The sequence below is a fragment of the Myotis nattereri genome (genome assembly GCF_964212035.1).
Source record: "Myotis nattereri genome assembly, chromosome: 15".
Taxonomy (NCBI): Eukaryota; Metazoa; Chordata; class Mammalia; order Chiroptera; family Vespertilionidae; genus Myotis; species Myotis nattereri.
In genome coordinates this window covers 53,255,727-53,268,742 of record NC_138090.1, presented here as the reverse complement: position 1 = coordinate 53,268,742, position 13,016 = coordinate 53,255,727, and the positions used below count along the sequence as shown (strand labels likewise).

The 13,016-nt window shown below is 41.5% G+C and overlaps 1 pseudogene across 1 annotated transcript; it reads left to right on the top strand.

Moving 5' to 3' along the window:
* The first annotated feature begins 4,749 nt into the window (after positions 1-4,749).
* Positions 4,750-5,151, top strand: LOC308530450 (sterol carrier protein 2-like; annotated as a pseudogene). Its single transcript has one exon. The product of its transcript is annotated as a sterol carrier protein 2-like (transcript).
* Positions 5,152-13,016: the final 7,865 nt, after the last annotated feature.

Sequence of the window (13,016 nt, the reverse complement as noted above, 5' to 3'; positions counted from 1 at the left end):
GAACAGTATGCCATATACGCCAGGTCCCTTGAAACAGCAAGGATGGACCGGCTCCCGGCAGCTGAGCCCTTCTCTGCTGCTTTCTCTTAGGCGCATACACCCAGGTGTATCCAGCTGGCAGGGCAACTCTCTGGGGCTGCAGGGAGCTGGGAAATTTTTCTTTGAAACAATTTTTTTAACATATTTTTAGAGTGAAATTATAAAGGAAGGAACAGATAGAGAGAAACATCTACAGTGGGGCCTTGACTTACGAGTGTCCCAACTAACAAGTTTTTTTGAGATACTAGCCATCTCTCGGACGATTTTTTGCTTTGAGTTGCAAGCTCAAAAAAATTCGGGTTACGAGCCACCTTCAGTTACCCCACTGCTAGTTGGCGCAGCGAACATCACAGTGATTTGACATACGAGTAATTTGAGTTATGAGCTCCATCACAGAACGAATTAAACTCGTAAGTTAAGGCCCCACTGTATGTGCAAGACATTTATTGGTTGCCTCCCGAATATCCCCTGAGCAGACCAGGAATCACACTCCCAATCTGGGTCTTTGTGCACTATGAACCAAACCTGCAACTTTTTTAAAAAAATATATATGTATTTTATTGATATTTTTACAGAGAAGAAGGGAGAGGGATAGAAAGTTAGAAACATCAATGAGAGAGAAACATTGATCAGCTGCCTCCTGCACACCCTCTACTGGGGATGTGCCCACAACCAAGGTACATGCCTCTGACTGGAGCCGAACCAGGGACCTTTCAGTCCGCAGGCCGACACTCTATCCACTGAGCCAAACCAGTTAGGGCAAACCTACAACTTTTTAAATTTTTATTGAGTCAGAGGAGAGGAGAGGGAGAGATAGATAGAAACATCAATGATGAGAGAGACTAGTTGATCACCCCCAACTGAGGATCATGCCCGCAACCTGGGCGTGTGCCCTTGGCTGGGATTGAACCCAGGACCCTTCAGTCTGCAGGCCGATATTCTATCCACTGAGCCAAATCACCTAGGGCACGAGTATGAATTTTCTTATGGCGAGTAAGTTTTCTCGACTCCCTGAAGTCTTTGCCGCATTCATTACATTTAAAAGGCTTCTCTCCAGTATGAATTCTCTGATGGTTTATACAGCCCGAGTAATGCCAAAAGGCTTTGCCACATTCATTACATTTATAAGGTTTCTCTCCTGTATGAACTCTCTGATGTTTATTAAAGGTTGAGGACTGACTAAAGGCTTTGCCACATTCATTACATTTATAAGGCTTCTCTCCAGTATGAACTCTCTGATGTTCAGTAAGGGTTGAGGCCTTGCTTAAAACTTTGCCACATTCTCTACATTTATAAGGCCACTCTTCAGTATGAACTCTCTGATGAGAAGTAAGGGATGAAGAGTAGCTAAATGCTTTGTCACATTCTCTACATTTATAAGGCTTATGTCCAGTATGAACTCTCTCATGTCGCTTAAGGCCTGAGGTCTCACTGAATGCTCTCCCACATTCTCTACATTTATGAGGCTTCTCTCCAGTATGAACTCTCTGATGCTTAATAAGGCCTGAGGAGCATCCAAAGGCTTTGCCACATTCCCTACATTTATAAGGCTTCTCTCCAGTGTGAACTCTCTGATGCAGAGTAAGTTGTGGGGATGACCCAAAGGATTTGCCACATTCTGCACATTTATAAGGCTTCTCTCCAGTATGAATACGCTGGTGACGATTACGGTGTGAGGAGTGATTAAAGGCTTTGCCACATACTTTACATTTGTAAGTCTTCTCTCCAGTATGAAATTTCTGATTTAGAGTACAACCTGAAGGCCAATTAGATGTTTTACTAGAACCTTTACATTCATAAGGTTCTTCTCCACTATGGATTTCTTTCAGTTTACTTGGATTGAATATTTGACTGGCGATTCTACCACAGGCATTCCCTTTGTAAGCCTCCTCCCCAGCATGAATACCCTCTTGTTTGGTGTAACTTGAAGATTCCTGAAAAGATTCCTCACATTTACTTTCTTTGAGTATCATCTCCACAATAGGAATAACTTGATGTATATTGTGATTGGACATTTGGTCAAAGAGTTTTTCACTTTCATAATGATCCTCTGCAAGCTCACTTCTCCAATGATTATTATGATATGGCTCTTGCTTAACGGTTTTCCAATATGCGTTCCATTGATAACTTCTATCTTCAGTATATGTACCCTGGTGAGAACGAGAGATAGAAAGGCTTTCAGTGACAGTAATAATTTAATTAAACGTGTACACTTGTTTTATAAGAATCATTTTGTGATACTCATTAAACCAAGATGGTTGTGTAAAAAAGCATCCCCAATCTATAAAAATTATAAACAAAAAATAAAATGTTTAATTGTCAGAGGAATAATAATGAATCCTTGTTTAAAAGCTTGCTAAAATGCCTGGAAGGCATGGCTAAGTGTTTGAGTGAAGATGTATAAACAAGGAGGTTAGGGATTGAGTCCTGGTCAGGACACATGCCTGAGTTGTGGGCTTGAACCCCAGTGAGGGGTGTGCAGGAGGCAGCCAATCAATAATTCTCAACATTAATGTTCTTCTCATTCTCCCTTCCTCTCTGAAATAAAAAATGTATTTAAAAAAAATAAAAATATATTGTAAAATTGAGCACATTTAAATTGCATAAGTACATTATAAATCTCAAAATTTTAGAAAGGATTGACTGAACAATTAATTCCACCACACACTTTAAACAATTAAATGATTATTCATAACACAGACTTTCTAGTTTTTTTTTCAGATTTCCTTTCCAAGGACACACAATAGTAAAAAGTCATTTTCTACCTTCATGTGCAGAAACACACTGATCTGCCAATGTAACTGACTTTAAAGTGGCAGATTTCTCAAATGCATAATACCCTTGACCTCTTTTGGTAACAATAATTTTATTATTAATAATGATTATTATTAATATTAATTATTAATAATATATTATATTATTACTAGAGGCCCAGTGCACAAAATTTGTGCATTCAGGGGGGTCCTCTCAGCCTGGCCTGTGCCCTCTCCAGTCCGGAGCCCTCGTGGGATGTCCAACTCCCACAGCAGAGGTGGGAGAGGCTCCTGCCACTGCCACTGTGCTCGACAGCCATGAGTCTGGCTTCTGGCTGAGCAGAGCTTCCCATGTGGGAGCGTTCTGACCACCAGGGGGCAGTTCCTATGTTGAGTGTCTGCCCCCTGGTGGTCAGTGTATGTCATAGGGATCAGTTGAGCAGCTTTAGCATATCAATAGCATATTTTGCTTTGATTGGTTGAACAGACGCCTAGACAACCAGATACTTAGCATATGAGGCTTTTATTATATAGGATTCTCTCTTCTCATCAACTTTCTCAATTCCAAGTCTCTCAAGTGTACATTATCAAAGCCACTACCTTTTATATCTTACCAGCATTATTTCAGAGCACACATCTTGTGGTTCGGGCTTTGGCAAAAAGGCCTGTTCTTCTTCAGATGACATAGCTGAAAGAAATAAATGTTCAGTTTTGACAATCAGGTGACTGACTATACTTTCAACTTACTAGCAAGTGTTGAGCAAATGACAGTTTTGAGTACTCCAAATGCAAGTGAAGGATTAAAAAAAAGCTCAAGATAGGTACAATGAGGAAAAGTCATACCAAGGGGGACAAAGAGGTGCTTACTTTTGCCAATGATACCTGCTTAATTAACCCCCCTGGCACACAATGGCAACATTATAAAAACACGCCCACCTCCCAGTTTCTTCGTTGGAGAGAGAGATGAGGGAAGTGCATGTTCAATGATCTCCCTGTTTTGAAGCATCTTGAAGAACATGTGTCTGTTGTGCATGACACAGAGTGCAAACAGAATGGCAGTACACGGTGAGTACTCTGTAGTGGCTGCTACAAAGAAACAATGAGAAAGTGTTCAAGTACCACAAAGACTGTGGTACTAAAGATGTATATCAAGCCTGAAAAGATACCATGGGTCTGAGAAAGAAACAGAGAACATTTCCAACTGGGAAATTAAACAGACAACCGAACCAAGAATAACGATCCTGAAAAAGTGTTGAATGAAATGAGAATTTGTTCCACAGACGGTTATTATTTGTTTCCTCCTACAGAAAACATATTCAAAAGCCTGCTTGTTTACAATTCCTGAATCTCAACAAAAGATATCAAGTCATGCAAAGAAACAGAAAGTGTCCCATCAGAAACACAAAATATATGTAATCAAAGTGGCACTACATCAATGAAAATATATTAATTAAATGAAAAAAAGGGAAAATAAGTATCTTAAAAACAAAATGTAGAAAAAAAAATGACTACTGTATAACATCAGGAAAACGTTATGACCAAAATAAAAATACAATGAGAAAGTATATTTTAAAAAACCACTCCGGCCAAAACCGGTTTGGCTCAGTGGATAGAGCATCGGCCTTTGGACTGAAAGATCCCAGTTTGGATTCCGGTCAAGGGCATGTACCTGGGTCGCAGGCACATCCCCAGTAGGAGATGTGCAGGAGGCAGCTGATCGATGTTTCTCTCTCATCGATGTTTCTAACTCTCTATCTCTATCCCTTCCTCTCTGTAAAAACTCAATAAAATATATTAAAAACAAAAACAAAACAAAACAACACTCCGAAGTGGGAAATTAAAAAACTCAATACCCGAATGAAAAAATACAGTAGAGAAAAGGCAAGTTCCTGGTGCAAAGTTTGCTCTGCAGCATAATTTAGGCCTCAGAGGAGCTGTAGTGGTCGCAATCTACAAGATGGGTTTTCCCGAAGCTGCCAGAACTCATCAAATTGAGGCTGCTCCAACCAGAGCTGCAGTTGAAGGGTTAAAGGCAAATCTTGTTTTTAAGGAAACTGAGAAGGAGCTAGAAGAGGCAGAGGAACAGTTGTGACATTTTTGCCTTCAAGGTGAAGGATGGCCCTGGGGTAAAGAAGCCACCTGGCTGGATATGAAGACTGGCAAAGAATTAGTGCTTCCTGGCTCAGATAAGGCTGACTGCCCAATTACAATAGCTGACTTGGACTTGATGGCTTTAATGACACATAAAATGAATACTCAGTGGGCCTTCTTTCAAGGCAAATTGAAAATCACTGGCAACATGGGTCTCGCTATGAAGTTACAAAATCTTCAGCTCCAGCTGGGCAAAGCTGAGCTGTGAAGAACATCCTGTGCCTACCTTTGAAAATCAAGATGAGACTTAGAGACATATACCATATATTTCACTGTCAGAACTTACACTGAAACCATGCATTGGGATTTGTTTTTAAATGGGTGCGACCAATCCTGTTTCTCCTAAGCTCTGGGTAAACAGAGCCTGATGGTATACTACTGCTTTCCTGAATTGCATACAACTATGCATTACAAAGGTAATATGGTAATTATGGTTTGGGAGTAAAATTGAGTTCCAGAATTAAAATAAGATCAGCAAAATCTAAAAACTATGTAAACAAAAGCTCTCATTTTGCATATGAAGTACATTTGAGGATTATTCTGCTGAAGATTCAATAGAAGTTTTCCTTGGGAGAACAAGGGGAGAAACAAAATACCAGAAGCTGGCCAGAAATCAGTGTTGTGCAGTTAATGACTTTAATCTGTTTTAAATTAATAGTTTTTAAAATTCTATACTGGGATTGAAACAATTAAAATTTTTGCATTTTGTGCAATCAGAATGGTATTTTCTTCCCGAATCTGAATAAAAGAAATATCAGAGCTTGGGTGGACACAGACTTATTTTTAAAGTAAAAATATTTTTAAATTAGTTTCATACTCAAAAAATCAGTATCATTAAGTTATTTTAATGATAAAATTTGCTTTAATATGCAGTTTATTATTTTTTAAATATATTTCATTGATTTTTTACAGAGAGGAAGGGAGAGGGATAGAGAGTTAGAAACATCGATGAGAGAGAAACATCGATCAGCTGCCTCCTGCACACTCCCCATAGGATGTGCCCGCAACCTAGGTAAATGCCCTTAACCAAAATCGAACCTGGGACCCTTGAGTCCGCAGGCTGATGCTCTATCCACTGAGGCAAACCAGTTAGGGCTTCAATATGCAGTTTAAAAATTATCTCCTATCCTACCTAATAAAAGAGTAATATACAAATTAGCCGTCACTCCATGACAAAGATGGCGGTGGCTGGGCCAGGGCACTGCGTTGTTGTTGCCATAGTGACGACACAGGCATTCTGCCCCAACCTGCTGGCGGAGGGCGTCTGGGCTTGCTTGGCCACTGCTGCCACGAGGGCAGGGGAGCAGAGACACAAGCCTTCAAGGGGGTCCGGCACCCAGCAGCTCTAAGCCCCGTGGCCGCAGAGGTGTTGGGGCTGGAGGAGCAGAGACACAGCCCACAGGGGGGCCAGCACCCAGCAGCCCCAAGCCCCGCCTGGGCTCTGCGGTCAGAGGAGCAAAGTCACTGCCCGCAAGGGGGCCCGGCAGCCAGCAGCCCCAAGCCTCACCTCAGCGCTGGGGTCAGAGGAGCAGAGACACAGCCCGCAGGAGGGCCAACACCCAGCAGCCCCAAGCCCCATGGCCGCAGAGGCGCTGGGGCCACTGGGGGTGCAGCAGAGACACAAACCTGCTGGAAACCTGTGGAAAGGGAGATAAACTATCATAACTTTATCTCCCTTTCCACAAGATGGGAAAACTGACCCTGATTTATTTAGTGATATGGCCCACACCTTTCTACAAGCACAGGGTATGTTACGACCACTCCCAGGAAGGTCTGGTCAGAATACTGTCTCCAGGGAATAACGCTACTGTGGCAAATCATCTAAGAGAGGAAACAAGCTTTTGTTGGGTTTATTCTGAAGGTCAGAGAACAGACCACCTCAACATATGCCATGTTGTTATATTTATGATCTTGAGGTGCAGATGCTTAAAAAACAGCAAATGCAAGGAGAGGCTATAACTGAAGTCTCCTGATCTGTCTAAAATCGGACCCCCCAAAAGTTTCCCTCGATGGGAAAAGTGCCATCAGTCAGTGAAGACTGACTCCTGTCACAGGATAGGAGACTAGAAGTTGACATCACACCCAAACTTTGTTACAAACTATCTCCCCCTCCCCCATTCATCTTTCCTAAAAATCATGTACTCTCTAAGAGGCCTACATATCCCGTCCCCCTTCCCTAGGAAGAAGGTATTTAAATCTGGATTCTAAGCTACCTTGGGGAGTTACTCATTTTTCCCTGGGATCTCCCACATATACACGAGGTATACCTGTTAATGAACTTTTCTGTTTCTCTTGGTAATCTGTCTTTCATTACGAGGGCCTCCGCTAAGAACTCAAAAGGGAATTCCGGTAGAGGGCATGTACCTTGGTTGTAGGCACATCCCCAGTAAGGGAGTGTGCAGAAGGCAGCTGATCGATGTTTCTCTCTCATCGATGTTTCTAACTCTCTATCCCTCTCCCTTCCTCTCTGTAAAACATCAATAAAATATATTTGCCCTGGTCAATTTGGCTCCGTGGATAGAGTGTCGACCTGAGGACTGAAGGGTCTCAGGTTCGATTCCGGCCAAGGGCACATGTCCTGGTTGCGGGCTCGATCCCCAGTCGGGGGCGTGCAGGAGGCAGCCAATCAATGATTCTCTCTCATCATTGTTGTTTCTATCTCTCCCTCTTTCTTGCTCTCTGAAATCAATAAAGAAATGTATTTAAAAAAAAAAAAACTCAGAAGGGTAGAGGAAAACTACGTTTCCTCTTCCATAATTCTATCTTGGGAAATCAAGTCCCAGGCTGAATAGTGAATTTGGCTCAAGTGCCAAGCAGTCCCCGCTGAGGGGAGGGAGGCTTCTAGGGGGAAATCAATGATATTGGCATCAAAGTAGGACAGAGGGCATACGCATGGTTGCTGGTGGGAATTTAAAGTGGTACAACATTTTTGGAGGATGATTTGGCAAAATTGATAGAAATGTTCAAGGTACATCCAAGAGTCTTCTAGGAATCTCATTTGCTGAGATAAAGCACGAGTGCATAAGCCCTGGTCAGAACCCAGGATAATACTGCAGGCTCCCCTTCCATGACAGGAAAACCTTCTAACAACCTGGATTTTTGGGACAAGGTGGCATCTACACTAATAAGTGGGTAATATGCTAATTAGACTGAACATCTTCCTGACGACCTTCCGGACATCCTTCTGGACAAAGCCATGATGGCAGGGCTGAGGCACAGGCGGTTAGAGGTGATCAGGCAGGCAGGAGAGAGCAGTTAGGAGGATCAGGCTGGCAGGGGAGAGCAGTTAGGGCAGCGATTCTCAACCTGTGGATTGCGACCCCTTTGGAGGTCGAACGACCCTTTCACAGGGATCGCCTAAGACCATCAGAAAACACATATATAATTACACTAGAGGCCTGGTGGACAAAAATTTGTGCACTCCACGGGGGGTCCCTCAGCTCAGCCTGTGCCCTCTTGAAGTCTGGGAGCCCTTTGGGGGGAGGACCACCTGCTGGCTTAAGCCTGCTCCCTGGGGGATTGGGCCTAAGCTGGCAATCAGACATCCCTCTGGCAGCCCAAGAGCCCTCAGGAGATGTCCACTTGCCAGCGGGGAACAGGACTAAGCTGCAGTCGGACATCCTTAGTGCTGCTGAGGAGGCGGGAGAGGCTCCCACCACCACCGCTGTACTGGCAGCCGTCAGCCTGGCTTGTGGCTGAGCAAAGCTCCCCTTGTGGGATTCTTAAGACACTAATAAATCAAACTTCAAGGGTACCCCATAAAGACAGAACAGTGAAAAAGAGGAGGTAAATTAGCTAAAAAAATACGAAAATATCATGAATCACAGAATACTATCCTAAAGGCATGTGAAAAATAAATTCTCATTGAAAAGACAGCCCTTCTAATATTACTGGGGGTTAATAAACAGAAAACTATTGGGGTGAAAGTGGCACAAAATAAAACACTGAACTGATAAAGGAACAAAAACCATTCAAAAAGAACACTGACAAAACACATCAACAACAATGGAGAGGAAAAAAAACTTTTGCCAACTCCAAAATTTTCTCAAGTCAACGATTTGAAATACAAAGAAGCAAAAAACACCCAACCGGAAAAGCAAAATGAAAAAAGAATCCGAAAATACGAAGATAGTGTAAGGAGCCTCTGGGACAGCTTCAAGCGTACCAACATCCGAATTATAGGGGTGCCAGAAGAAGAGAGAGAGCAAGATATTGAAAACCTATTTGAAGAAATAATGACAGAAAACTTCCCACACCTGGTGAAAGAAATAGACTTACAAGTCCAGGAAGCACAGAGAACCCCAAACAAAAGGAATCCAAAGAGGACCACACCAAGACACATCATAATTAAAATGCCAAGAGCAAAAGACAAAGAGAGAATCTTAAAAGCAGCAAGAGAAAAACAGTCAGTTACCTACAAGGGAGTACCCATACGACTGACTGTCAGCTGATTTCTCAACAGAAACTTTGCAGGCCAGAAGGGAGAGGCAAGAAATATTCAAAGTGATGAATGCCAAGAACCTACAACCAAGATTACTTTATCCAGCAAAGCTATCATTCAGAACTGAAGGTCAGATAAAGAGCTTCACAGATAAGAAAAAGCGAAAGGAGTTCATCACCACTAAACCAGTATTATATGAAATGCTGAAAGGTATCCTTTAAGAAGAGGAAGAGGAAGAAAAAGGTAAAGATACAAATTATGAACAACAAACATGCATCTATCAACAAGTGAATCTAAGAATCAAGTGAACAAATAATCTGGTGATCATAATAGAATCAGGGACATAGAAAGGGAATGGATTGACTATTCTTGGGGGGGAAAGGGGTGAGAGGGTGCAGGAAGAGACTGGACAAAAATCGTGCACCTATGGATGAGGACAGTGGGTGGGGAATGAGGGCAGAGGGTGGGGTGGGAACTGGGTGGAGGGGAGTTATGGGGGGAAAAAACAGGAACAAATGTAATAATCTGAAAAATTAAGATTTAACTAATCAAAAAAAAAAAAAAAGAAAGAAAAATCCTTCTGGAGGTAATTTTAAATGTCTACACAATACTAACATATGAACATAGAAACATTCCTTGTATGTGAAAAAAGATACAGAAATATTAAATTTTGTGGTGTTTTAATAATGAAACAAATATCACTTTGATTTCTCTTTTGGAACTTTAGAAAATAAAAGGGATAGTCCAACAGCTGTAGCTCAGTGGTGGATGGTTGACATGGTTCCATTTCCAGTCAAGGTGCACGCCTATGTTGAGGGCTCGATCCCCAGTGAGGGGCATGCAGGAGCCAGCCAATCAATAATTCTCTCTTGCCCTGATCGTTTTGGCTCAGTGGATAGAGTGTTGGCCTGCAGACTGAAGGGTCCCAGGTTTGATTCCGGTCAAGGGCATGTACCTCGGTTTCAGGCACATCTCCAGTAGGGAGTTTGCAGGAGGCAGCTCATCAATGTTTCTCTCTCATTGATGTTTCTAGCTCTCTATCCCTCTCCCTTCTTCTCTGTAAAAAATCAATAAAATATATTTTAAAAAATAATAATTCTCTCTCATCATTGATATTTCTAAATCTCTCCACATCTCCTTCTTCTCTGAAATCAACAAAAATATATCATTAAAAATAAATTAAAAGTATAAGGAATAAAATCTTATATCTCTGCTATAAGACACACAATGTATACCTGGTAAGATAATGTCATATCAATAACTTAAATGGGTACACAGGTACAGAGGCAAGTAGCAAAGTTTTCCTATGCAACTGACACACTGAGTTGAAAGTATATTGTTATAACCTTAAAATATATTTTTTTAAATTTTTTTTATTGATTTCATGGAGGAAGTAGAGGGAGAGATAGAAACATCGATGAGAGAGAATCATTGATTGGCTGCCTCCTGCATGCCCCCCACTGGAAATGCAGCATGCAACCCGGCATGTGCCCTTGACTGGAATCAAACCCGGTACCCTTCAGTTTGCAGACTGACGCTCTATCCATTGAGCAAAACCAGCTAGAGCCTTAAAATATTTTAAGTAGCTCCCATCATCCGAAGAAAAATATAAAATAATAAAATGATCACATTAAGAAGTGACAGAATTGTGTATTGCAAATCACAGTGAATTCGATTGGAATCGAAAAATCCAATGAATTTCTCAAAACACAATATATAAGACCAAGTCACAAAGTTAGCTGTGTCCCTGTATAGGAACAGAAATTAATACAAAATAACAAATTAAGTGTGTAATTACATAAATAATAGCATAAAGAAAAAGAAAAGAAAATACTGCTGGCGGCCATCCTAATTCTAGTTATATATCGGAAAATATTCACAAAAGATCTGAAAGAGCCATTTACACATTTGTGTCCATTATAATGTTATTCACAAGAGGCTACAACAGATGGGAGCAACTCTAATGTCCATGGATAGTAGAGTGAATAAAGAAAATTTACCATATATGTGTAATGGAATGTCTTTCTGCAATAAGATAAAAATAGAGCCCTGACCAGTTTGGCTCAGTGGATAGAGCATCGGCCTGTGGACTGAAGAGTCCTGGGTTCGATTCCGGTCAAGGGCATGTACCTTGGTTGCGGGCACATCCCCAGTGGGGGGTGTGTAGGAGGCGACTGATCGATGTTTCTCTCTCATCGATGTTTCTGGCTCTGTCCCTCTCCCTTCCTCTCTGTATAAAAAAATCAATATATTTTAAAAATAAAGTAAAATAAAATAAAATAAAAACAGCTATTGTCACCTGATACCACAAAGAGAAACGTTCATGACAATTTTTAAGTGAAGCACACAAGTCACAAAGAGACAGATAATACATGATTTCCCTCAGGTGAGTAATCAAATGTAGTCCACGTTATATATATATATATAAAAAAAAAAGGTAGTTATGGGCCATACTTTTAAAGCAAATGAGGAATAGTGGTTTAATACATAATGAGACATTTCTATAAGATGGAAGTTTTGAGAGATCAGATACATAATACAGACAGTAAGAATCTACCCTAGAAAGCAGGTCCTAGAGATGTTAAAATAACAAAGGAAACAAAGCCCTGTGCGTGGTGTAGGAACTCAGGAAGGAAGTCGTCCTCACCCACGGAGACCAGGTTGCTGTAGTTCTCCAACATCACATCCAGGTACAATTTCCTCTGATCTGGGTCCAGGCATTCCCACTCCTCCTGAGAGAAATCTATGGCCACATCCCTGAAGGTCAGCAGTCCCTGAAAGAAAAGACACATTTACTAAGAGGTCACCAGAAGAGTTCACAATGTCACATCTAACATGAACACAGTGTTAGAAGAGGTTTGGACCTAGGGGAGTATCCTGAATCATCCAATAAGATCAGTTTGGAGAAGCATCGAACTGACTGTCAAAGTACAGCAGGAAGGCTGGGGAGTGATGGGGGGCAGTGGTAAGACATCAACCGAAGGACTTGAATGCATGCATATAAGCATAGCCAATGGACACAAGACACTGGGGTAGAGGTGGGGGTGGGGGTGGTGGTGAGGGCATGTTCCGGTGGGTAGGGAGGCCGAGGGATGGTCAATGGGGAAAAAAAGGAGACATATGTACTACTATTCGTAATACTTTAAACAATAAAAAATTTTAAAAAATAAAAGGATCACTTTGCCCCAGTAACATTCTCTGATGTGACAAATGAGGATGACACAGGCCCACCAATCCATGGTACAGAATTTGCTTTTCAGTAAACAACTTTAAAATTAAAGCATGGACACAGGCATATGGGTTTCTGAGGGCTGTGTTTGCATCATTCAGGGTCAGTGGTGTATATTTCTCAGCTGGAGATGTCATGGTGAGTCGGAAATATAAGCACTTCTTCAAGTGTAACATAAACAACGATTGAACTTTTCTAAAAATACAGATTCTGCTACATGTTCTGAGATGGGGCCTATGTTTCACATGTGTAAGAAGCTCACTTTTTACTTGTGATACCAATGTTACCACATCACATGTCTGAATACACAGAAAATGAAAACACAGGAAAAAATTTACAAATAACTTTGAACTCAAGGGGTTTGTTAATGTAACTTACAGTTCTCATGGAGTAAGAGCCACAA